Source organism: Oryctolagus cuniculus, chromosome 6 (assembly GCF_964237555.1).
Source record: "Oryctolagus cuniculus chromosome 6, mOryCun1.1, whole genome shotgun sequence".
In the NCBI taxonomy this organism is placed as follows: domain Eukaryota; kingdom Metazoa; phylum Chordata; class Mammalia; order Lagomorpha; family Leporidae; genus Oryctolagus; species Oryctolagus cuniculus.
The window spans coordinates 53,998,619-54,023,128 of record NC_091437.1 but is presented as its reverse complement, the minus strand read 5'-3'; the positions used below and the strand labels follow the sequence as shown (position 1 = coordinate 54,023,128).

General features: G+C 39.8%; 1 protein-coding gene across 12 annotated transcripts in view; it reads right to left on the bottom strand.

Annotated features, from left to right (window-relative positions):
• TENM2 (teneurin transmembrane protein 2) overlaps nucleotides 1-24,510 on the bottom strand; it is a 1,294,348-nt gene that overhangs the window by 1,075,069 nt on the left and 194,769 nt on the right. For 10 of the 12 annotated variants that reach the window (XM_051844425.2, XM_051844423.2, XM_051844428.2 and 7 more), the window contains exon 3: nucleotides 18,173-18,237. The exons of the other annotated variants lie outside the window; for them this stretch is intronic. The gene's annotated coding sequence lies outside the window, so the exon portion shown is untranslated. The remainder of the gene's footprint in view (nucleotides 1-18,172; nucleotides 18,238-24,510) is intronic. 12 annotated transcript variants of the gene reach the window in all.

Sequence of the window (24,510 nt, the reverse complement as noted above, 5' to 3'; positions counted from 1 at the left end):
AGTGAGTCTATAAACTACAATAGTTTCTAAAGTAGTTTTCTAGCTAAAAGGTTCAGTTCATTTATCAATTTTTTGGACTGCAAGAGTGCATTCTTTTCTATCCCAAACTCTGGACAAGTAGTTATCTTTTTTCTTTGGTCATTTTACTGAGGGTGGAGAGAGTGACTTTTTTTTTTAACATTATGTATTTTTTTTTTATCTACTTGGAAGACAGAGTGACAGGAGAGGGAGGTAGGAAGAGAGGGGCAGAGGGGGCAAGAGAGAGAAGAAGAGAGGGGAAGAGAGAGGGAGAGAGAGAGGAGGAGGGAAGGAAGGAGAAAGGTTGATTCTATCTTCAGTTTTACTCCCCAAGTGCCTTCAACTGCCAGGGCTGGACCAAGCTGAAGTCAGGAGCCACGAATTCCACCCAGGTCTCCTAAGTGGATTCAGGGGCCCAAGCAATAGAGCCAACATCTGCTGTCTCCCAGGCTCTGCATTAGCAGGAAGCTGCACTTCAAACCAGCACTCCAACACCAAACAGGATGCAGGAGTTATAAGTAGTAGCTTAACCAGGTGAACTACACCATGCACCCCCCAACTTCTCCTAGACCTGAATTCCTACACAACTGGTGAAGAGAAGAAGATAACTCAAAAATGGACTGAAATAAAAAAGTAAACGGATAAGCCTCCACCAAACAAAAACACTAGCCACCTTTGAGTTGCTCACAAAAATCGTGCCAAAAATTATTGCAGAAAATTGTGCAAAAAAGTAAAAAATACACAAAAGCACAAGAAAAATGCCAACTATGTCCTCACACAGAGAGCTATTGTTGATGAATTTTAGCTTCTTACTTATGTCTGTCTTTGAAATTTTCAAACCCACCTTATTTCTATAATTTTAAAAACTAGTCATACATGGGATACAATGTTCACAGTAACTGTAAATTTGGTTTTCCCTACCACCTCAAGATTCCTCGTGGCTGTGCTAAATTACTTTCATCAGCAACAATTGTTTCAAGGCACACAGAGCTGGTCACATTCCTTGTCAAAAATTAAAAACCTTGTCAAACTCTTTGCTTTGTGGCATTCTAAACAATTAGTTGTCAAAAGTGAGGTGTTTGCAAAAGCAGCACAGAAAGGAGAAATAAATGGCTTCTTTCCTTTTTATACTAAGTGAAGGGTTTCCTATAATTTTAGCAGTCATTAGGATTTACTAATGAAGACCTTAGATGGAGTCAAAAAAGGAAAATATAAAGTTAAGTGGCTCATTTCGTGTTTTGAAAGGTAAAATATGAAGAGGAAAAAGAAGTGCTATCTCATCAATCACAAGCCATATAAAGCTTGGAAAAGTAATGCAGCCTTCATCAGCAGTACCCTTCACTGAAGAACAGCATTGGCCTAGCGAGACCACCTTCTAATAGGTGAGAAGCTATTTCAATCTTCATACCCATTTAATCACAGAGCTGTTTGGGCACCAACTGCCAATTATCCTGAATTATGTGTCATACAGTAGGTTTGTGATCTAGGCTATAGTGCATTAGGGACCCAGCAGAGACCACCATGTTGATTTGACAAGGTTCTTAGAACTGGGATGAATAAATTAATACAACAGAACGATTCTGATGAAGAGAAGATTGGAGCCAAGCTCCCAGAGATGGAAGATTAGTGACTAATCAGCTCTAACACCTGGTTTCCATAACACTCTAATAGCAACTCCTCACGCTGCTGTAACAAAACACAGCAGCCTCTGCTAGGGGGAGAAATGTGCAATAGCCTCAAAAGTTATGGCTTGGGGTGTTTTATTCACGACAGGATGTATTTCACCTGTTCACGGAAAATGAGAGCAGCTGCAATTCTCCTTTCCCCTACCCCCCCATCACAGGACGGAGGGCAGGAGATGGCTGTGAATTCAAAACAGCCGGGTTCTCTGGAGCACAGAATGAATGAGAAATCCACTGCTGCTAACTTTTCAATTCAACTTACACCAGCTGAAAAGAGGAGGAGGAGGAGGCAGGAGCTGGAGAAAGTAAAGAGAAAGAAAGGAGGAGGTCCACACGGCTAATGCTGATAGAACCATGGAGTCACATAACATAGTGGAAGGAGATGCCAGGTAACTGTTATTTCTGCCTCTGACCTCTTACTTAGAGCCTCAAAATAGATAAAAAAAAAAATTCCCTTCTTTCCATTCACCCCAACACTCCAGTTCTATTTTGGTTAATCTGGAGAAAAGTTCAGGGCGCTAACCCCATGCATAGCTGAGATGCAAGACAGCCAAAAGTCTGAACAGGCACAAGACAGAATCCTCCATAAAGCTAGCAATGCTGTCCTTAAGCAGTGACATGAAAGAAGCTGAATGGCCAATGCTCTTAAGAGGAGGCAGCCTTTGGAGGACCAGTATTATCCACATCCATCCTCATTCTGGCCACCCACCACTTGAAAGATAACTAATTATAACCTGTTCTGTTAATTCACAAAGAACCTGACGCAGAATAAGTGATTTTCACAGACTTTCTTGGACACATGCCAGAGAAGCACATTGACATCTACCAGAATTGAGTCATCAGTCTTGGGATTCTTTCAAGATTGCTTAAAAACAAAGAGAAGTTACGCCAGCTTCTCTGTACTTATAACCCTGACGAAAGTGAGACTAAGAAAACCCAACTGGCTGGCTCTGCGGCATAGCGGGTAAAGCCGCCACCTGCAGTGCTGGCATCCCATAAGGGTGCCGGTTTGGGTGCTCTACTTCCAATCCAGCTCTTTGCTATGGCCTGGGAAAGCAGTAGAAGATGGCCCAAGTCCTTGGGCCCCTGCACCCATATGGGAAACCATGAAGAAGCTCCTGGCTCCTGGCTTCGGATCTGCGCAGCTTCAGCCATTGCGGCTGATTGGGGAGTGAACCAGCGGATGGAAGACCTCTCTCTCTGACTTTCAGATAAAAAATTAAATCTTTTTAAGGCTGGTGCCACGGCTCAATAGGCTAATCCTCCACCTGTAGTGCCAGCACACCGGGTTCTAGTCCCAGTTGGGGTGCCAGATTCTGTCCCGGTTGCCCCTCTTCCAGGCCAGCTCTCTGTTATGGCCCGGGAGTGCAGTGGAGGATGGCCCAAGTGCTTGGGCCCTGCACCTGCATGGGAGACCAGGAGAAGCACCTGGCTCCTGGCTTCGGATCAGCGCAGTGCACTGGCTGCAGCGTGCTGGCCACGGTGGCCATTGGGGGCGGGGGTAAACCAACGGCAAAGGAAGACCTTTCTCTCTGTCTCTCTCTCTCACTGTACATTCTGCCTGTCAAAAAAAAATAAATAAAAAAATCTTTTTATATAAATTAAGAAAGCCCAACTGAATGACAACCAAGTATTACAAGAGATGGTTGGCAGACTGAAGCACTCATTTATGGTCCAACAACAGGAACAGAAACAGACCTGAGGATTGGCTCAACAGAAAGCTGTGCTAGAAGCATTCAAACACAATGTTCTAAGATTGAGAACGACACTCAACCCTTCAAAGAAACAATGTCTTTTGTGCACAATGCAGCTATTCTGTGCAGTTTTATTTTACTTATGTGAAGGGGGGAGGGGTTCCATCCTTTGATTCATTCTTCAAATGGCCTCAACAGCTGGTGCTGAGCCTATCTGAAGCCAGGAGCCAGGAGCTTCTTCCTAGTCTCCCAGTTGGTGCAGGGGCCCAAGGACTTAGGCCATCTTCTGCTGCTTTCTCAGGTACATCAGCAGGGAATGGGATCGGAAGTAGAGCAGATAACTATTCCTGAACTGGCACCCATATGGGATGCTGGCCTTGCAGGACCAGGGCTTTAACCCTCTGCACCACAGCACCAGTCCCACAACTGGACTTTCTAGTCCCAATCTGTCTAATTCTGCAACTCAATCTCCAGGCAGGAGTGGAATCATCCATTTGGATTACAGGTTTCTTTTTGCTACTGGTTATTCCCCCACACAGGACACACTGCTATGCCCCACATTCAGCTGATCAGCCTGTGAAGACCCACGCTTTTTGTGATGAGTGACACAGAAGCCAACTCCACATTGTCCCAAGGGCTGTTTCCAAATTTGGTCTCCCAAAGGGAAACTTGTCAAACTCCTCCAGGCATGCTTTCATACCGACCCACTTTAGCAGCTTCATTTGTTCTAACACCTGATTCTTTCTTCCCCTCGGAAAGCCTCGCAGGATGGGACACTGTTGTTTTATCTGATTTACACTCGAAATAATTTTCTTCACTCCTTTTCCAGTTTTTCCACCCCAAACTCGAATTGAAGCCTAGGTGTTGAAGTTCAGGAAAACGTCTTTCAAATGCAGTGTATTTCAGGTACTACATCTGTATTAATTCATGGCTAATACTCTTTTTATTATTTTGTCTTATTTTCTCGCTCTGTTGAAATATTTTAGTGAGTATTATTCAACCAAGTAGAAATTCCTCTTCAAACAGATGTTCAAAGTGAAATTCACGAGGAGGGGGGAGTAAATCTTTAAAAGGGCTGATTGAACTTGTAATCATAAAAGCCACACTCGGGGCCATTTGCTGAATTCCACTCTGTTCAGTGTTTTATCCTTTCTACCCCAAATTATAAATGCCCTAAACCATAAAGCTGAAAAAGGCCACACATCATCCAATGTTCAGCTAAAAACCTCCCCCTGCCACCACCAAAGGGACCTGCAGATATTCAGAGAAATCAGTGTGGTTTCAGGCAGAACAGCAGGTAGCAGTTTTGTGTGTACAAAGCTTAGGTGAGAACATAGGTGTTAGGATAACAAAACCCTCAAATCTGGAGTGAGAGCGCCTTTGTCTCCTGCCCTCTCAAAGACACACTGAAGGTTTCTGAGAGCCGCCAGAGGAGCATGGTTAATCAGAACCATGAGTTTGATGGTTAATCGGAAAACGTGTCATTTTTCTAAGAAGCTATAGCCAAGCAATGATCTTCAAGAGACACAGCCCAATGATATTCTTGTCTATACATGCCTTTGTGTGGTTTTCCATCACAAGGTTTACTTAAGACTGGATAGGTAGGAATCTCATGAAAGAACTTGTAATCTAAGACAGTGACTGCGTAGGGGTCATAAATGCCTTCTAGAATCTGGTGAATATGGAATTCTCTCTCCAGAAAGGTCCAGGTTTACCCATGTTCCACATATGCATATTATTTCAGGGATTATATTTAAAAAGAAGAATCACTGTAGAAGACATCAATATTATAGTCTATTTTTGGTTACTTATAATATCCCACCAGTGCCATGAATTCCCCAAGTCAACAGATTCTTACATTCAAGATGCAGGAGAAAAACCAGTATGTTAATGGGTTATAGAGAGCAAACAAACAAAAATACCAAAAAACTGGAGTCCTCATTACTGCCCCTACTTTCCCCAAGGCTTCATTCAATGTGACACTGAAATGTGGGTTTATGAGTCAGAGGTTTACAGAGAAAGGGAACCAATGGAAGACAGGGTGGGGGGAGGGAGGGAATGAATGAATATTATGGAAATTGCTTCATGTGATTAAGGAAGCCAAGAAATGCTACTCTCTGTTGTCTTCAAGTTGGAGACTGAGGAAAGCTGGTGATAAAACTCAACATAATTCAGTCTGGATCTAAAGCCAGAGACTTGGGTGGCACTGTGAAGGACAGCACTGGTTTGAGTCCCACAGCCAAAAGGACTGAAAACCGGAAACTCTGATGCCTGAGGACAGCAGAAGATAATGTCCCAGCTCACGAGGAGGAGTAAATCCACTTTCCCCTGCCTTTCTGCTCTACTTGGAGGCTCTAGAGACTTGATGACAGTGGCCAGAGTAGAATCTTTATCCGACTGGCCAAAGGTTATGCTATTCCTGAAACACTCATGGACACACCCAGACACACAGGCATCTCGTAGCCCAGCCAAGTTGGCACCTAAAATTCACCATCACAGAGGAGTAAAGGGAAGCAGGGAACTTATACATACTGCCTGACTCAATTTGCTACCCTATTAGGAAACTCACAACTACTATTTCTGATTATGATCCTTCTATCTGAAAGTTTCCATGATCCATGTGGGTAGACATGAGATGCCCCAGGAAGCACCTTTTCCATGGGTGCTAAAGATAGAGATCTTATAAAGTGAAGAAGCTTCACTTCATTGTCTACAGTATGAGTATATTGAGTTTTCCCAGCTAATAGGGAGTTTGGGAAGATTAAATGAGTTAAAATGTCTGAAAAAGATTTGCAGACTATTAGGTACTACCCAAATATCAGTTATTATTTTTACAGACAGTACCAGATTTTAATAATATTCAGACAGAATAAAAACTCAGAAGGAACCGGCATCCCTTTTTGTTTGAATCTGTATTAATCTAATGTCTCACCTGCAGAATACATGCTTGAATTCTCTTTAGGGTGCTAGCAGAGTGGGCCTGAAGTTATTTATTCCGACAGAATTACCAAAGTGGCTGAAGCTGGGGCTGAAGTCATGCTACTAGTAACAACCACATCAATTGTACCATGCATTTAACAAAGCACTTAGAGTAGTGATCTCCAAAGCAGACTGCGTGGTTCAGGATGGGGGAGCAAGAAAATTCAGTGTTGTCAGGGGGAAGAAAATATGAGAACTACTATTCATTATTACTGCGTAATTTCATTTTTAAGAAAAGCAATCATTTTTATTTAAAAGTAATCATGCTATATTACTACAGTTTAACAGGTATTTAATTCATATTTAAATATACATGTTATGCAGTGTGTTTAAATTTTTCATTGCTTGGCATGCATGCTTAGCTAGTTAGAGAGCACTCAGATTTTTTTTTCAATTTTTATTTAATAAATATAAATTTCCAAAGTACAACTTCTGAATCACAGCGGCTTTTCCCCTCATAACCTCCCTCCCACCTGCAGCCACCCCATCTCCCACTCACTCTCCCATCCCATCCTTCAACAAAATTCACTTTCAATCATCTTTATATATAGAAGATCAACTTAGTATATACTAAGTGAAGATTTCAACAGACTGCACCCACACAGACACACAAAGCACAGAGTACTGTTTGAGTAGTAGTTTCACCGTTAATTCGCATAGTACAACACATTAAGGACAGAGATCCCATAGTGTCCACCTCACTCTATGGGGAGTAAGTGCACAGTGACTCCTGTAGTTGACTTATCAATTGACACTCTTGTTTATGGTGTCAGTAATCACCCTAGGCTCTTGTCATGAGCTGCCAAGGCTATGGAAGCCTCTTGAGCTCACCAACTCCGATCTTATTTAGAAAAGTCCATAATCAAAGTGGAAGTTCTCTCCTTCCTTCAGAGAAAGGTACCTCCTTCTTTGATGGCTCGTTCTTTCCACTGGGATCTCACTCACAGAGATCCCCCATGTAGGTCTTCTTTTTGGCCACAGTGTCTTGGCTTTCCATGCTTGTAAAACTCTCATGGGCTTTCTAGCCAGATCTGAATGCCCCAAGGGCTGATTTCGAGGCCAGAGTGCTGCCATTCTATGAGTCTGCTGTGTATCCCACTTCCCATGTAGGATCATTCTCTCCTTTATAATTCTATCAATTATTTTTGCAGACACTGGTCTTATTTATGTAATCCCTTTGACACTTAATCCTATCTTTTTGATCAACTAGGAACTTAAACTAATCACTTTAACAAGACTCGTACATGACACCTAGTTGGGGTTGTTGGTTTGTTTGTTTATTTATTTATTTGACAGGCAGAGTTACAGACAGTGAGAGAGGTCTTCGATCCGATGATTGACTCTTCAAATGGCTGCAATGGCCGGAGCTACGCCAATCCGAAGCCAGGAGCCAGGAGCCTCTTCCTGGTCTCCCAAGCGGGTGCAGGGCCCAAGCACTTGGGCCATCCTCCACTGCTTTCCCAGGCCACAGCAGAGAGCTGGACTGGAAGAAGAGCAACTGGGACAAGGACTGGCACCCACATGGGATGCTGGGTGCCATGGTGCCCTTGATGAGATTGAATTGGAATCCCCTGGCATGTTTCCAGCTCTACCATCAGGGGTAAGTCCAAGGAGCACACAGATCTTTTTATAAGCATGATATTCTTGGCTCCTCCCAGTCTTGTTAGGCTATTGTTCCCACTAAAGAGTTAAGAAAACCAAGGTGAGGAGTTTTCTGCTGCATCTTGTCTTACAGATTGTGGCTCAAAAACCTGCATTCTCTCCTTTATACTGTTTTGTGCCTTTCTGAAATGGATCGTGGCAGATGTCACCAAAAGATGATCTGAGAGCTGTAAAGCAATGTTATGTCAGAGAGCACAGATGGGATGAGGACCTGCAGAGGTAAGATGGTTTGCATTTCTTGGGTAGGCCAGCTGAGGGAAACTTCTAATATATAGAGTGAGGCACCAATCAGGAGGATTCATTAGAATGCACACACACAAGTGTCAGGCAAGCACTATTCCCCACCCCTTGCAAATGGATGGTGATTACCATCAAGGAAGGCCCTCTAAGTGCTCCTACGTGACACTGAAATATAGTAGGAGAAAGACACTTCTCTTCCCTGCCCCAGCCAAGAAATAAACAGAAACTTGTTACCATCACTAAGTTGATGTATTATTTATAAATGAAAATTGCAGTATTTCTTTTCCACTTTCCTACCTTAACTAGCAGGTGCTATATAAATGCTAACCATTTGTTTGCATGTTAACAAGCCAAGGCCACAGGAAAAATGTAGACCTCGGTTTCCGCAACGAGGGCAAGAAAGGAAATTATCTACTCTGAGTTAAGGACAACATCAGCTTCGCTTCCTTACTTCTTGCTCTCCTGCTTGTGTTTCGCTTCAAAAATATATTTAGAACTAAGAATTCATTTTCTCGGACATCCTCAAAGAACATATCTCAACAATAGGAATTAGTGTAATTCTTCTTGGAAATACCAAGTAATCTGTTCTTCTGAATGAGTTTTGTGCACACAGGTTGAGTGGCCAAAAATGGGTCTAAAAATAGCATTTTTCTGAGTATACAGGCTTTTGAAGGTATGTGTACTTATGGACAAAAAGTAAATATGAGAAAACATTGTCTTTATAAGCCAGAAGGAAAATTACCAAATTATAAGATTAGATGTGTACTTAATAAATGATTTGCAAAACTAGCTAGGATAAGTTATTTATAATGCAACACTGTCATTTTTGAAATCAACATCTGAAACATGTCTTAAAAGTTCAGTGAGCATGGCTGGCACTATGGTGTAGTGGGTAAAGCCACCACCTGTGATGCCAGCATCACATACAGGTGTTGGTTTGAGACTTGGCCGCTCCACTTTGGATCCAGCTCCTGGCTAATGGGCCTGGAAAAGCAGGGGAAGATGGCTCAAGTGCTTAGGACCTTGCACCCATATGGGAGACCTGGATGAAACTCCAGGCTCCCAGCTTTGGCTTGGTACAACCCTGGCTATTGTGGCCTTTTAGGGAGTAAACCAGTGGATGGAAGAGCTCTCTCTGTCTCTGTCTCTCTCTTTAACTCTGCCTTTCAAATTAAATAAATTTTAAAAAATTCAGTTAAGTGGCTATTTTTCTTTATGGCTCAAATGGTTCCTTTTCTGTGAGTCACTTATATATAAAATACCTATAATACAAAATCACAGAATCAGAAGGCTAGCAAACATCTTTGAAATCATTGAGATGATTTCTTACTTGTCAGAAGAAGAAAGGGTGTCCACAAAGGGGAAATCAAACATATGAATCTGTGTTTAAGAAACCAAACATAGTACCTTTATTCAACAAATATTTTCTGGATTCTGAGCACTGCCCTGATTCTAGGTGAATAGACACATTCAAAGACCATGAAAGGGCTGCGTGAATGATCAAAATTGAGAAAAATAGTTAATGCATCATTTAGTTGATAAAAGAAGATGTTTAACATGCTATTAGCTCTTGACTATGTAAATACAATATGTTGGTAACAGGACAACTGTGATTTAAACATATGTTTTACTAACAAATATTTTATACCCATCTGAGCTGCACATCAGGAAATTGAGGGGAGATGATTTCCTTAAACCTGGATATCGGACAACTGGTCCAATATAAATATCAGTTCTATGTAGCTGGATCTATCATGAAAAGCATCATTTTCATGCTTGACCTTCTGTATCAGCACTTCTAATCGTGTCTGAATAAAATGAGAGATGATTCACAGAAAATCACAGCAAGAAATAGCATAATGGGCCTTTAAATGCAGCCTTTCCTAAATGGTACAAATAACGTTAGTTTTCTTTGTTTGAATTTCTGTGAAAGGAACAGAGGTGCTAAAATGAAGACCTAAGGGGAAAGAAGCCAGAACAGAGGAACACTTTACTGCTGGCATCTCTTCTTGACTTTAAACCCAACATTACAGCTTTAAAATTATTTGTAATATGTAAAAAATGCATTCATGTTCATAAGAAATGCTTATATTGCTTAAGATCTCACCTAAGTAATTCTAACCTCAAAACAGTCTGAGATTATCTTTACTATTAATTTGGGGAGGGTTTCTGTAAAAATAACAGAAGAAGTATAGACTCAGGATCACCGTGTTATAATGGTGGCAAATTTGTAGGCTCGTGGAAATTCTCTTCATTCCCATGACTTTCCTTAAAAAGAAAAAGTTACTTTTCTGACAGTTTATTCTGAGAGCAAAAAAAGAAAACAGAGAATCGGAATTTTGTATTTTGTTTTATTTTAAAATTTTCTAAGATTATGAAAATAATAATATAATAGTTTACAAAATGTTTTAGAAATGTAAGAACAGATTTAATTAGTCATAAAATACAAACAGATTTTCTTAGTCATAAAATAAAATAGTCAAGCTCCCTACCAACAGGGTGTTGGTTCAAGGCACCTTTGTGGATACCAAACTCTGTAGCTAAAATATATAAAACAGTAAATATCTGCATGAGACCTGTGTACAACTTCCTGTTTAAATCATTTCTAGATGATTTATAATACCTAATACAATGTGTTATGTAGTTATTATATTTTATTAAGCTAATAATGACAAAAACATCCACACATGTTCAGTACAGTTTTTTTTTTTAAATTGTGTTATCCATGGTTGGTTGCATCCATGGCTGTTAAACTCAAGGATACAGAGAGATTTAGTAGAAAACAGAAGAAAAAAATGAAATTGCAAATGAAAATATAACAGGGCTCAAGAATGTAATCAAAGTCTTTCAAGAAAATAAGAACCATTTGCTTAATTTTAAAAAATGTATTGAACTGCTGTAGCAGCCCATCTGAAGAATAATTTCACATTAATGCAATTGGATTTAGAAAAAAAATCACTACAAATATACAGATATTAACAGGACTTCCCTCTGCAAGTATTCTTTTAAAATGCAAATCAATACATTTAACAATCCTATTTTCCATTTAAACATCCAACTAACAAATGGTGAAATACTATTTACCTGAAATGTTTTGGTACTGTAGTTAAATTTTGACAAAGAAACAAATTAGATCTGCATTCTGAACTTGATAGGGATTGTTAGTTATCAGAAATTCAAAATCTTCCTCAATTTAAATTCCATTACAGATTAAACCTAAATAAAATCTGCTACTTATAAGTAAGTTTTCCTGCTTTTAGAAATAAACAGGGAATGAAGAGGCAACCGACAGAATGGGAGAAATTATTTGCAAGCTATGCAACTGATAAAGGATTAATAACTGGAATATATAAAGAAACTCAATAACAACAAAACAAACAATCTAGTTAAAAAATGGACAAAGGACTTAAACAGGCATTTTTCAAAAGAGGAAATCCAAATTGCCAATAGGTACATGAAAACATGTTCAGGATCACTAGCCATCAGGGAATTGCAAATCAAAACCACAATGAGGTTTCACCTCAACCCCATTGGAATGGCTTTCATTCAGAAATCAACAAACAACAAATGTTGGCAAGGATGTGGGGGGAAAGGTACCCTAATCCACTGTTGGTGGGAATGTAAACTAGTATAGCCACTGTGGAAGACACTATGGCGATACCTCAGAAACTTGAATATATCCTACCATATGACCCAGCCATCCCACTTCTGGGAATTTACCCAAGGGAAATGAAATCAGTATATAAAAGAGTTATCTGCACCCTCATGTTTATTGCAGCTCAATTCACAATACCCAAGTAATGGAATCAATCCAAATGCCCATCAACTGAATACTGGATAAATAAATTATGGGGAGGGGCCAGCACTGTGGCATAGCGGGTAAAACCGCTGCCTGCAGTGCCAGCATCCCATGTGGGCACCATTTGAGTCCCGGCTGTTCGACTTCTGATCCAGCTCTCTGCTATGGCCTGGGAAGGCAGTAGAATAAGTCCTTGGGCCCCTGCAACCATGTGGGAAAGCCAGAAGAAGCTCCTGGCTCCTGGCTTTGGATCGGTGCAGCTCCAGCTGTTGTGATGAGCTAGGGAGTGAACCAGCAGATGAAGACCTCTCTCTCTCTCTCTCTGCCTTTTCTTCTCTCTCTGTGTAACTCTCACTTTAAATAAGTAAATAAATCTTTTTTTTTTTTTTTTTTTTTGGACAGGCAGAGTGGGCAGTGAGAGAGAGAGAGAGACAGAGAGAAAGGTCTTCCTTTGCCGTTGGTTCATGCTCCAATGGCCGCTGCAGCCGGCGGATCGCGCTGATCCGAAGCCAGGAGCCCGGTGCTTCTCCTGGTCTCCCATGCAGGTGCAGGGCCCAAGCACTTGGGCCATCCTCCACTGCACTCCCGGGCCATAGCAGAGAGCTGGCCTGGAAGAGGGGCAACCAGGACAGAATCCGGCATGCCGACTGGGACTAGAACCCGGTGTGCCGGCGCCGCAAGGCAGAGGATTAGCCTATTGAGCCATGGCGCCGGCCATAAGTAAATAAATTAAAAAAAATAAATTATGGGAATATGTACACATGGAATACACCGCAGGGAAAAAAAAAAAAAACATAAAATATGACTGTTTGTAACAAAATAGAGGAGACTGGAAAACCTCATACTTAGTGAAATAAGTCAGTACCAAAAGGACAAATGTCTTAGGTTCGTTCCCCTTGACCTGTGATAACTAATAGAGTGCCTAAAAGGCAATCTATAGAAGTGAAATTGACACTCTGAGAAGCAATTACTTTGAAAAGCCCTTCTCTTGACTGTTGAGGAAGTTTTTTTTTATACTATTTGTTGAACAGTTTACTTAACAGAGATAATCATATGTGTATAAAGTTAATTGAAAATAGATCTTAGTAAAAAATAAGAATAGGTATAGGAGAAGGAGGAGGAAGAGGACTGGGAGAGTGGGTGGGAGGGCAGGTACAGTGGGAAGAATCACCATGTTCCTAAAGTTGTAATTATGGTAGGTATGAAGTTTGTATTTCTTAAATAAAATGTTTCTGGAGAAAAAAATACCTTGCTACAATAAAAAAAATTCTCCAAGATTTTAATTCTAATACAATGTTTCAAAACAATTCAATTTCTTAAAATAAAATTACAGGTTAACAAAAAAGAAATAAACAGGGACTATCCCTAGAAATTCTATGAATACAAATGGTAAAGAAAGGTGTCTTAATTTTAAATCCCTTCTTAAGAAATCTAAAGTCTCAATAAAAAACGCTGATTTCTTAAGTTTCACAACAAAACAAAAATGGGAGGACTACATACTGTTACAGGTTCTGTTTTATACTGAAAAATTACTGGAACATATTTGGCCACCACTCCACTGAAACTAACATATCTACTAATTTGTATTATATCCAGAAATGCCTATATGAAAATCTAACATTTTTATTAATATATTTTACATAAACAAGTAGGAATTTATTGAGTTATCTTATATACCATGCAACAATATTTCTTTTATCCCTGATAAGTCAAATGTATATTTGGATACTGTATGCTTTATAGAACCCCATGGTGTGTTATCCCTGTTATCCTACCTTAAGATAGGATATATGACTAGTAAAACTCACACTCTTGCATACACAATTTGCTTTTTAGGAATCCAGTTTTAAACTGCAAACACTTGGGCTGATCTAAAAGAACGAATGAAGGAAGGAAGACTAAATGGAAAAAAGCAAAGTTGGATGAGGGAAGAAAATGCAATTGTGGTAAAGAACAGGAAAGGTAAGGGGTTGCCATTAAACCCTTTTAAATAACAACATCAATAGCATCATTTTAGGGAAAACCACATCAGCATTTTTACTCTCACGGGTTCTAAAACACCATGTTGTTGTGCCCAACACTCCTACAAACTCTTTCAGGAAATTCATCCTTCAAACACAGGCCCAGGCCATGGTTCTATCTAGATGGTCCCTGCCCACTTGCTCCAAGACTCTCCTCAGGCAGCTCTAAGAAACCCCAGGGTGGAGCCATCAAAATGCCTTCTCACAGCAAAACCCAACCATCCCCAAGGCTACCAGGCAGGTTAGGCACCACTGATTTCCTTCTCCAGGGAGAAAGAAGAATTTCCATTAAAAGAGGCACAGGGAAAGATGTGCAAATGAGCAATGGGTCTGAAAAGAGCTGGGAAAGAATGAAAGGTGATGAGGACAGAGTGAAAACACCAGGTAAAAGGGTAGCAAGGACTTAGTCTTGGTCTGGGCCACCCTCTTCTCCAGCTATGCCAAGTCCTGCCTTTCCACAAACATCATTCATATCTGCTCTCTTGCCTTATCTCCCCATTCTCCCATCTGGGGAGAAAGCTCATCTGATTTCAAAACTTCCCATAGGAAATGGCTACCAGGGCATTGCAGTTCCAAGATGCTGCTTCAATCTCATGGTGACAAATCCTTTGGGATTGCTGGGGACAAGGGAGCTGCCTGAGACCCCTGCCACTTTCAGAGCTAAAACAGTGGCAGTACAGTCAAACACACTCATGGATCCCTCCTCTTGTTCTGGGACACCCCCCCTCCCCCCAGCCATACAGAGATCCTCAATGAACTCAGGTCAAGAAATGCACTAAAAACTGAAAGTTACAAGCATAGAACCAGAAGTTCATGAGGGCCTCAGGAAGCCTGCGACATCAGTACACTTTACTTACTAAAGGAAAACCATGCCTGCCATGTACAAATCCCACAGTCTGTGTTAATCCTCCCAGAAAAAAATAAAATATAAACGAATGCAGCTGATAAATTACTTACTGAAAATGTAATGCTCAAAGCAGTAACCACAATGCAATAATTATTGGACTTGATTAAACATAAAAATAAATCTGTCTTTTACTTCTCTCTCATCCTATTAGTATGTACAATGAAAGGAAAAGCCTTTTTAAAAGGTACCTCACGGCCATTTTTTTTCCTCTTAATTCTGCATTGTAACAAACAAAGGTAAAATCAAAAATCATGCAAGCAGTGAAGTATAAGCTTTTTCCCATTATCCTTGGAAGGATGAGGACAGTGCCAATTAAAAACACGTTCCCATGCAGCTCTCAGCAAATGCTTTACTAATTTTTTTATACTCCTTGATAATGGAAAGCCTTATTAAGCGAAAAAGAGTCACCAACTCTAACGGCTTATATGTCATCAATATTTCTGGGGAAATCAATCTACCTGTCTCAATTTAAATAGACAGGACCTCTCCTAACCTCAATGACATAAATAATGTTCCTGTTCATAAAGTTGGAGACACAAATGAACATCTAATGTCTAAATGTAGGCTAACAATGTTGTCTTTCTTAAAGAAACAAGAAAAAGTTGGATCTTTCAATAAAACAATTAATTTAATGAAGGCTTGCTTTAAATGGAAGAAAGTGGCCAAACTTTCCACGTGGCTCGTGGGTGTGCAAGTCTCAATGTGACTTTTTGCCTCTGTTCAGATACTTGACTTTGATCTTATTTTTATCATTTACGCTGCAAAATGTCAACACCACGCCATTCCCACAAAACACGCTTTTATCCTTTTTTTTAAGTTCACGTTCAAGTTAGAAAATAAGTCATATCTCCAGATCTCGTTTTGTAAAGGTTGTATTCGCCACAGGCTTAACACAACGGTGGGAGACAGTGTGGAAGTGATCGATAAAGTAGTATTACTCTTTGTGATAGCAAGCCTCTGCAGGGCATTCCGGCTTAACTCCACTGTATATGCTAACACTCCATCCTTACTCACTGCAAGAACGAACTATGGTGGACCACAAGCCCCATCCAGGATGCGGAACTCACTTCCTTCCCCAATGTTCTATAGCTGCCTTTATCAAGCTGGAGAAAACCTGGATGCCTTATGACACAAAGTCCCCATTGAAAGACAAATGTATATTCACCCTGAAGCCAGAGGGCTTAGGCCTTGACGTTCAGAGAGGGGCACGCACTGTTCAGGATGTGTCACGTTGACGTGCAACCTATCAATGCAGCATTTATTCAACTTCAAATCATCACCTGTGACTCTAAAACACCAACTGTTCTAGCTGTAGGAATGCAGCACTGTAATGGACTGAGCTTGTATTAATGGGCTCCCTCCCTTACAACATGGATTTAGAGAATGATATGTCAACTCCTCTCCAAATTAGAGGTTGGTAATTTTTCATATGTCCTTTTAAAAGTAAAATTACAACTATGTAGTAACAAATGTTAAAAGCCCTAAGGATGAGACTGGGCTGTTCTTGTTCACATAAACAGGGGTTCAATGATATTATTCAGCCCTGAAAATCTGAGGCTGTGTGTTTAAGGATGTTATGTATCTGCTACAGTTCTGTTTTCATCTTGATTAAGTGTACTGAGACCTATATTTAATTAGGTAGACCTCAGTTTGCTATTCAAAGTCAATGATAAGTAAAACAAATCCCCTTACAAGGCCTTATGACACTACAACTGATTTAAGTTCTTGTCCAACTTCCTATTATCTCTCAGGCTACATTTCAACTATGTTCCCTGACACAAATATGGGCTGCCAGCTGCCCCGGGTCTTCCTTCACATCAAACATCCCTCTCATCAGAGTTGAACTTCCCTCCGAGCCTCAATACCTATCACATCCCGTAGGAAAAGACCAAGTCATTTCTCATTAATCTATTTCACTGTGTCCTACCTGAACCAAGATTCATCATTATCTGACAAACTCTGTCTGGTAACCTACTATGCAGTACAAACCAATAAATAAGTAAAGATGTGAAGAGAACGGTTTCCTGACTCTAAGCAAATTAGTTTCTAGGACTTGAAAATTAGTTTGGGTATGGCATTTTGGATTCCAACAAGTGGAGGCACCTTTCCTGTCATCCTTCTCCATTCCCAAAGGAGCTACTTAAAAAAGAAGACTTGGATTTTGGTAAAATTATTGGATTTCCATTTTGGGGATCCAACCTTATTCTAAGACTTTAGCACTTAAGTGTACACATGCCTCCTATGATGCCATACTACCTAATGACTATCCATTAACCACAGACAGCATCCATTAAATCCTTTAGGTTACCATACAAAACTAGAGGGAAAAAAAACACCTAACTTTATCTTGTAAAAGAAATTTGCTTCTCCCTTGTCTCAATTTCCCCTGACTATACTACACCTGGTTCTTGTTTTTTAAAACTAACAGAGTCATTAACATGATTAACTAAAGAGCCAGCTACCCTGGGTCAACCCCCTGAGCAAAACTAATAACTTGAAAACCTTTGACATTGCAGTTTTTCTTAGCCCCATCTCAGATAAAATTCTTAGGTCAAGATACCCATGGCCTCTCAAAGTGAAAAGGCACAGAATTAAACATAAATCTTTTATCCAAGTTCCCTCCTCCAGATTGAGCAAAAGGACCACAGAGGGACTGCTCAATGTTCTGTCTTAGTAAGAATTATTTTCTTCCCATTAATTAAACTGATTTTAAAAATTTAAAATTTTAAATTTTAAAGCAGTTTCAGGAAGGAATAAGACTAAATATAAAGTATCCTAAAGGGAAGATATAATTATGAGTAAGAGTAAGTGCTTCCTTCAAGAGACATAAAATACAACAGAGAAATCTCACATGCAAATTGTTGTAATTGAGGCCCCAGCTGAGAACACAGATATTGAATTCACACACGAGGTTCTGGAACAGGGTACCTCTTTGCTACCTGGGAGCATTGGGTTAATGCTGCTCTCTGAGCTACATCTGCACACACTTTTCAAAGATGACACAGGAAGCAATGAGAAAACGTTGAAACCTCTAGGACAGATCTCATATAATCCACATTTAATAAATAGTTTATTTCTTTAAAGTTACTGAAATGCACAACCCAGTAAGAAAGTAAAGCATAAGGGTAGATACAGCTCAGTGAGTTTAGAAAGCAGGGAGGTGCTCCTACCTGGTTGGTGGCTCAAGGTATACTTCACAGAAGGTAAAAGGCTCTGCTCAGTCACAAAGCATCAACTGTATAAAAAGAAGTAAAAGTAAAAAAGACCTCAGTACAAAAAAAAAAAAAATCAGAGAAAACTATGTCAGGCTAGGATTTCAAGTTTTTTTACGGAGTATTCTAGAAGATCAGTCTAGAAAATAAGGAGAGAGACTCACCAAAAGAATATCACCTGGAATTTTCTATGGATTGAATGTATACTGAGAGTCTCTGAATGTTTAGAGATTTACCAGATCTGAGCCACCTGTCACCTGTGCCTAAGAGTTTAGAACTGGCAAAGACCATAGATAGCAAAGCACAAGGACAGACTCCTGAAGCCGAAGGAAGTATAGGCCTTTCATTAGACAATGGCAGTCAGAATGACAAGAAAAGACAGCATGAAGGGGAGAGAGTAAAGAAGTAGACCATACAGGACTTAGCAACGAATTGAATGTATGGTATGGCAGAGGAAGAGTAACAAATAAAAAGACTCCCATATTTCAAGTCTGATGTCTAAGAAACTGACAAAAAGGATTCCATGCTGGAGATGAGATCCATTTTTAATCACATAAGTTAGCTTGACTCTTGTCATGTTTATTATTTTAAAGCTTACAAAAGCAAATGGCATTACCAGTGGCTGCCTGAACGTAAAATTATTTATAACATAAGCTTTCAAGTATCACCTGTGATGTGAACATACCTCAGGGCAAATTTAAAATTTAAGAAATACAATTACTACATCTCAAACATAGCATAAATTAAAAAAGTTTAAAAACAGACATAAAAAATCATCACACTATCTTAAATCAGCCGCTCAAGGTGACATCTGCATACCTATGTTCAATGCAGCATTATTCACAGTAGCCAACAGAGGCAAACAACTTAAGTTTCCATCAGTGAAAGAGTACAAAAGAAATAATGGTATAATATATAAAACAGAATATTATTCAGCCTTAAAAAAGAGATAATGCAATTTGTGACAACATGGAGGATGGTTTACCAAAGGAACATAAGTCAATTCAAAAAATACTACATGATTTCATTTACAAGTAGAATATAAGAAAATTAAATATACAGAAACAGAGTAGCAGAATAATGGTTATCAGGTACAGGAATGAGGAGAAAATGGGGAGAAATAGGTCAAAGGCACAAACTTCCTACTGTGTAGAATGAGTAAATCTGTGTTTCATGTTCAGCTTGGTGACTACTGTTGATAATGCTGTCTTATATCCTGAATATGTGCTAAACAAGTAGATTTCAGGTGCTGTTATCACAAAAAAGAAAAGTTAACTGTGGAAGGTGATCTGTATGTTAATTTTACTTGGCTGATGTAAAGATTAAATGTCCATCAAACATATTATTTACCCTAAATACAGACAATAGAAATAAATTCGTGAAAATAAAGTGCAAAGTCACCTATAATATACACATTGGGCCTAAAATAAAACTCAGTCACAGGGTACTTCTATTTACTTATTGTTTTCAGTATTTCACAAAAGGAGTTAACAGGGCTAATAATATGTCAAAACAGCAATGTGGGAAGTAAGGGCACCAGGGAGAGCCCCACAACAAATCCAACAGATTCGAGGAGAAATTTGCTTCATGTGACGGGGAAAATTAAATCTTCATGCTTACATAAGTGCATAAGAATAAGCCCAAGTTGAAGGTGCATTAATCTCAATCACTGTTTATTTGTGGGTGTTTAGACATATTACATGCAGGGTATGTTTCTGTTATTGTTGCTTTGAATGAAATACACAGCAATTCATTTTAAGAAAACCAGGGAAATAATTTTCTCAGTTGCAGAACTCTAGTGACAAAGGAAAAAACAAAACAAAACCCAGTTCACATTGCAGCTTTGTACTCTCAGCCCTCTTTCTATCAAGGGGGTGGGAAAAGGAAATCAAGAACAAATCAGTCTCCCAAACATCATTAATAACAGAATTTCTCTACATTATTGTATATTTTATGTTAAAAATCACAAATGGATCATTCAAAAAGATTAAGATGCGTCTGAACAGAATTTCAGTAAAAAAGTGGTTAACATTCATCACGGCCTTTCAAAACAAAATTGGATTCTACTTTATCTGAAACTTTTCAATACAGTATTACTTTTTCTCACATATACAACTTGCAACTTACCTAGGGCACTATTTATCATTTGGACAACTTAAATACCACACACACACACACACACACAAACCATCATGAGACAAACGAGAATTTCCTCTTGGGAAAATCAAGTGTATTAAAATGATAAGTAGCAAGTCTTCACTCTTCTTGCATTAACTTAGGCAGACAAGTATGATGTGCACACACCCAAAAAAAAAAAAAAAAAAAAAAAAAAAAGGGTTCCAACAAGCTCCTGGTCATAATAATCATCTTTGCTTCCTTCAGTCCACAAAGTTTGTTCACTTTTACAAAGACATTATAAGTTGTGATGGAAAACGCAGTACCCAGAGGAGCCTTCCAATTATCTACACAGGTAGCCTGGCCCATCTGGGACCCCCAACAGGTATAGGTCAGGATTTAAGGACTCAAAATAATTATTGCAAAGGAAGCGCTTGAATGAATAATTTCTCTTCAGTATTCTGTCATTCTGCTGTAGCAGAGAAGAGGGAAGCAGAAAAATTGGGTTTATAAAGGTAGAAATAACAATAAGGAAACTCAGCCTTGTCTGTTGTTTTATGTAGGTAGGGTACAACATCAAAAAGAGGTCCCAACGTAAGTTCTCGCCATCACAGCTCATACGCACCTGGGTCAAAACAGGTGTGTACTACCTATTAGAAGTAGTCACACCTCAGAATTCCAGGCCTACCATGCAGTAAATAAACTGGAAGGAAACTTATTGAGACAGGTAACAGATATGTTTTAGGCACCTTTTTTATGCAGAGACTGGGGCAAGGGATATAGTAAAGATGAAAAGCATAAAAACCCTACTTTACCTTTTAGTCAAGTTCAAGAATATATCCAATTATTTTTTGAGAGATAAAATCATGAAAAAATAAAAACAGGTCTTGATGTTACAAACATCAAAAATCATAAATGGTAGATCAGGGGCACATATGGTGGCACAGCAGGTTAAGTCACTGCTTGGATTTCTTGTATCCCATATCAGAGTTTATTACAAGACTCAGCTCCTCTACTTCAGATCCAGCTTCCTGTTAATGCATCCTGAGAGGCAATGGACAATAATTCAAGTGCTTGGACCCTGCCACACACATAGCAGACCTAGATGGAGTTTCTGGCTCGTAGGTTTGGTCTGGCTCAGCCCAGGCTTTTGGGGGCATTCATGAAATGAATTAGCAAATGAAAGATCTGAGTCCTATGTCTCTTTCTCTGTTGCTCTGCCTTTCAAGTAAAATAAATAAATAAACATTTAAAAATAAAACTTTATGCAGTTCTTTTCTCTGATACTTCCACAGTCCTATCAGGGAGGGGTTCTAATATTAATACTAGTCAAGGGGCCAGCACTGTGCCACAGTAGGTAAAGCCGCGCCTGCAGTGCCGGCATCCCATATGAGCCCTGGTTCGAGTCCCAGTTGCTCTACTTCCAATCCAGCCCTCTGCTATGGCCTGGGAAAGTAGTAGAAGATGGTCCTAGTCCTTGGGCCCCTGCACCCACGTGGGAGACCTGGAAGAGGCTCCTGGCTCCTGGCTTCAGAACAGCTCAGCTCTGGCAGTTGCAGCCATCTGGGGAGTGAACCAGTGTATGGAAAACATCTCTCTCTCTCTGCCTCTCCTTCTCTATCTGCATAACTCAAATAAATTAATTAATTAAAAAAAAAAGACTAATCAAGGGGCCAGCGCTGTAGTGTAGTGAATAAAGCCAACACCTGTAGTGTGGCATCCTATATGGGCTGCTCCATTACAGATCCAGCTCTCTGCTATGGCCTGGGAAAGCAGAAGATGGCCCAAGTGCTTGGGTTCCTGCATGCATGTGAGTGACCTGGAAGAAACTCCTGGCTCCTGGCTTTGGAATGGCTCAGCTCTGGCAATTGTAGCCAACTGGGGAGTGAACCAGTGGATGGAAGACCTCTCTCTCTCTCTCTGCCTCTGCCTCTTTCTAATTCTGCCTTTCAAATAAATAAATAGATCTTTAAAAAAAAGACTAATAAAAAAATATGACTCTGGTTTTAAAGAGATTTCAGTGTTGGTTTTACAGCTAGATAAATGATATTAGGCAAAATTACCCTCCAGTGAACCTTAAGATCCTAAACTATAAATGGAGAAACTGACAAAGTGTACTGTATAGGGTTCTTAGAGGTTTAAATAAGACATCCTCTTAATTGAGATTAGCTCCTTGTGCATATAATACATTACATCGACTCCTGAGGGTGAGGTTTAATTTTCCCAAGTGTCCTTACAAAAGAGCTCCCTCTTCAGATATCTGCATTATAGAAACTCTCATACGTGTTTCATATTGAGCACTGTGCTACACAACCCTGTATGGTATACTGTTCTCATTTGTTGGTTACTATTCTCTGACTGTCGCTGTCACACTGGTTGCTCAATAGTTTGAACATTTTCCTGCTGTTTAGAGACAGAAATGCTAAGACGCAACCACTGTTGATTTGGATATTATACATGTTAACATATCAAAAGGGAGCAAGAATATTTCACACAGATTTTGTTCGGATTTCTGGGGTTGTAACTTTACCAACTCCAACTTTGCCAAGGGAGAATAAGACTTTTTAAAGATCTTCTGCTGGCGTGTCTTAATTCACTCCCTAGATCCATCCTCCTCCTTTCTCTGCTACAGCCTGGATGGTAGAAAGCTGAACTCAAGAGTCAGCTTCACCTGCCTACTGGAATTCTACTGGATTTGGACAAATGGGAGACAACAAAAAAAGCTCAGAAGCAAATGAAGAGCAAGACTAGGGTGTTTCTTACTCAGTCACACCTGAGTTGAGAAACGCTTGTATCGCAGCTCCAGTTTGCAGTCAGGCTCTGATCACAAGGTTCACTTCCTGGTTCCATTAAAGCTATGGAAGGCAATGCTGCCTCACAATGGCTTACCCCTGGATAGCTCAGCATTCCTTACTGATTCCTTCAACTCTACCTTAACCATCACACATAATCCCTTCAACAACCTCTCTTCCATACAACCCCTGAGGGTTGTGCCATCTGTTTCCTGTTGGGCTTGTGACTGGTACAATTACTTAAAAAAAAAGCATTCAAGTGAGTGGTTATGTCATGGAGATCACACCAATCAGCAGATTAGAGAAGCTTTACTGACAAATGACAGATAAAACTGCTAGGATGTAAGAAGGAACCATGTAGTTAATATGGAAAGCAACTTCATAGTTATAGTAATAGCAACAGCCAGAGCAGAAGCCTACTTGGAATTTTCAAGGCAGGGAAAGAGCTGAGCATGGCTGGAACAGAGTCAAAAGGGCAAGGATCCTCAACATTTACATGGCATGAGGCAAAGAATGAGATCACTCAGAGAGCAAATGATATAAAGAAAAGAAGCAGAAAGGAGAAGTGAAGGGAAAGAAAACGAACCATATACCAGCAAAGGTATTGAGACAGAAAAACTAGACTAACAGAGGCAGAACTGAGATACAGTAGTCAAAAGATCAAATTTAAAAAAAATTTTTAGAAGGAGCTATTAACTCTGTCAAATCCTGGAATATGTCAAATAAGATGAGGACTGAGAACAGAGCATGGATTTAACCCTGTGATTCACCACTCATCTTGCCAAAGGCTGCTGCAGTGATGTGCTGGGAAAACAAAGTATAACTAGAGTGGGTTCAGCAGAAAAACAAGAAAAAGTCATGGGTGAACATTTCAGAGCATGAAAGAAAAGCAAAGCCAACAAACACATAAAAAACTGATATAATGTTTTGTCAAAGGATTTCTGTGGCATGATATGAATTGCAAGAGAGAATGTCATATAATATCTCATCACCCAGTGTCTCACACTACTAACACAGCATGTGACACACCAAGTAAAACTTTTAGATAAGTTAAAAAGTGACTTTAGTCAACATATTAAATATTTTAGGAGACATACCATTATCCTGGAAAATTCTTTGATTATTTTCATCTTTGTAAAAGAATCTATGCACTCACACACACATAGCTTGTGTCTATGGAGGAGGTTCCTAAGCTGGATTGGAAATTCAAGTAAAATTCTATTTTGAGACTGACCTGCAAACCAGTGAGGCTCAGCTAGGTTGCAGTAGTAATGACTTTCACTGTATGGTTTTCACCTGAGAGGGAACTGAAAAGAATCCTATGTCTTAGTCCTCCACAAGGACATCCATGGTATGTTTACCCCATTTAAAAACAGCACAGACCAATTA